The sequence below is a fragment of the Aotus nancymaae genome, unplaced genomic scaffold, assembly GCF_030222135.1.
Source record: "Aotus nancymaae isolate 86718 unplaced genomic scaffold, 86718_ANA_hifiasm-v0.15.2.pri h1tg000016l, whole genome shotgun sequence".
Classification (NCBI taxonomy): domain Eukaryota; kingdom Metazoa; phylum Chordata; class Mammalia; order Primates; family Aotidae; genus Aotus; species Aotus nancymaae.
The window spans coordinates 56,741,315-56,743,891 of NW_026988428.1; the positions used below are offsets into that span (position 1 = coordinate 56,741,315).

Below are 2,577 nucleotides of genomic sequence, written 5' to 3' on the forward strand. Positions count from 1 at the left end.
TCCCAAAGTGCTGGGATTACAGGTGTGAACCACTGCACCCCGCTTCCTTATCTGAATTCCTTAGGACCATACGTCTTTTGAAATGCAGAAGTACTCAGATTTTAGGAAGGTAATAGTTTGCAGGTACCGTATTTATCAACCTTTCCAGGGGTGGGGGGCTAGGAAACAAGATGATGTAGCACATTACTATATGGTAACATGTGTGACCATGCCCACTAAGCCTCACATCAGATCACACGGATTCTGTGGCCAAATGAGTTAGGAAAATATTTTCATTTCTCAGAGGTTTTGGATTTTTAAATTGGAGATAAAAAAATTGTGGACATATTTTAAGGGAGGCATTCCTAGATAATTTTAGGAAAAATAAATTATTTATAAACAAGTGTTCATAAACATAAAAATAACAACATAAGACAGAAAAATACAGATATTCTTAAAATTACACCATGATGCAATCTTAAGAGTTGTTGAAGTGAAATTTCAAACATTAAACAAAAATAAACTTTTAGGAGAGCATTTAATTGTAGTTATTTAATTACACACAGGCCATTTTTCAGGAAAAAAAAAAATCCCTATTTGGGATTACTTTAAACCTTTCAAGAATGAATTAAAACAATTCAGTGTTACTACCTACAAACTTCACAAAAATAAAAAGCTCCAAAATTATGTATAATAACACTCATGATAAAGTATATGATAGCCAAAGAAAAATTAAAAAGAAAAAAAAAAAGATAAAGCCCATGATGGAAAGAAGAGAATCTTAAAGAAGTCACTCAAAACATACCTTGTACTTACTCCTCTAACTCCAAAGCAATAGCCTTTACAAGAGTGCTTTAAGATACTTTCTCAGGGTTTTGAATCTATGGATTCAAAAAATACTTAAAAACCTTGTTAAAATGATTGTTACAGATTGTTAGCCACGTAAAGATAAAGGATATTTTAGACTTACCCAAGCTGTGAGTCCTAGGTACAAAATTTCTTCCAGAAAACGTTACCGAAAATTATTTTCGGGAACGCCTTGCTGTGGTAATGGCTGCCCCCAGCTGGTGCGGGGCTGGGCTCGTTCAAGCAGTGTTAAATGTCTGGCAGGTGGACCCTCCTGTGGCGAGGGAGCGGGTGATCCCTTTACCTCACTCTTAGGCTATCAATGGAGGTGCGTGTCCTGCGTGGCGGGCTCCACTTTCTCCGTCCCAGCTTGGCCTTGACTTCTCGCAGTCACGGCCAGGGCTCTGCCCTGGACCGCTTCCTCAGATTCCTTCAGCCTGACAGCTTGGTGTCTCCTTGTGTCCCCGCAGTGTCCATGCACAGAGATGAGCAGGATCTCCTCTTGGTCCATCACCCTGATATGCCTGAGAATCCCCAGGTCCTACGAGTGGTCCTCCTGGAAGCCCGAATGCAGGGAAGTCAACACTCTCCAACCAGCTACTGGGCCAAAAGGTGTTCCTTGTTTCCAAGAAGGTGCATATCACTCGCTGCCAAGCTCTAGCAGTCGTCGCAGAGAAGGAGACCCAGGTGATTCTACTTGATAAACCTGGCATTATCAGTCCTGTTAAACAGAAGAGGCACCACCTGGAGCTCTGTTGGAAGCTCCACGGAAGAGCATGGAGTTTGCTGATCTTGTTGTGGTTCTTGTGGATGTCTCTGACAAGTGGACTCGGAACCAGCTCAACCCCCAGTTGCTCAGGTGCTTGACCAAGTTCTCCCAGATCCCTAGTATCCTGCTCATGAACAAGGTAGATTGTCTGAAGCAGAAGTCAGTTCTCCTGGAGCTCAGGGCAGCCCTCACTGAAGGTGTGGTCAATGGCAAAAAGCTAAAGATGAGGCAGGCCTTCCACTCACATCCTGGCACCCATTGCCCCAGCCTAGCAGTTAAGGACCCAAACACACAATCTGTGGGAAGCCCTCAGAGGATTGGCTGGCCCCACTTCCAGGAGATCTTCATGTTGTCAGCCCTAAGCCAGGAGGATGTGAAAAATACTAAAGCAATACCTCCTGGCACAGGGGGCCTAGCCAGGGCCCTGGGAGTACCACAGTGAAGTCCTTATTAACTAGACACCAGAAGAGATCTGTGCCAACAACATCAAGAGAAGCTCCTAGAGCACCTGTCCCAAGAGGTGCCTTACAATGTGCAGCAGAAGATGGCAGTGTGGGAGGAAGGACCTAGTGGGGAGCTGGTTATCCAACAGAAGCTTCTGGTGCCCAAAGAATCTTATGTGAGGTTCCTGATTGGTCCAAAGGGTCACCTGATCTCCCAGATTGCACAGGTGGCAGGCCTCGACCTCATGAGCATCTTCCTCTGTGATGCTGACATCTGCCTCTCTGTGAAGCTCCTCAAGTGACCACCTTCTACTGACCCTCCCAGGGCATTCCAGCTCAAGCTGCTGGCAGGCACTGATCAGATCTGTCCTTGGCTGGGGACCCTCCAGGGACTGGTGAGGGACATGAACGCTGGCTGGCTGCTAGCTGGCCTGACCCTACTCAGTCTGCACAGTCCCTGCCCAGCTGTGTCTCCTATTGGAAGAAGGAACCTGCCTTAGTTCAGTTCCCAGGTGGCTCCTCTGCCTAGGGCCACAGCTA

At 46.1% G+C, this 2,577-nt stretch overlaps 1 pseudogene; it reads left to right on the forward strand.

Moving 5' to 3' along the window:
- Nucleotides 1-1,023: 1,023 nt before the first annotated feature.
- Nucleotides 1,024-2,339, forward strand: LOC105720564 (GTPase Era, mitochondrial-like; annotated as a pseudogene).
- Nucleotides 2,340-2,577: the final 238 nt, after the last annotated feature.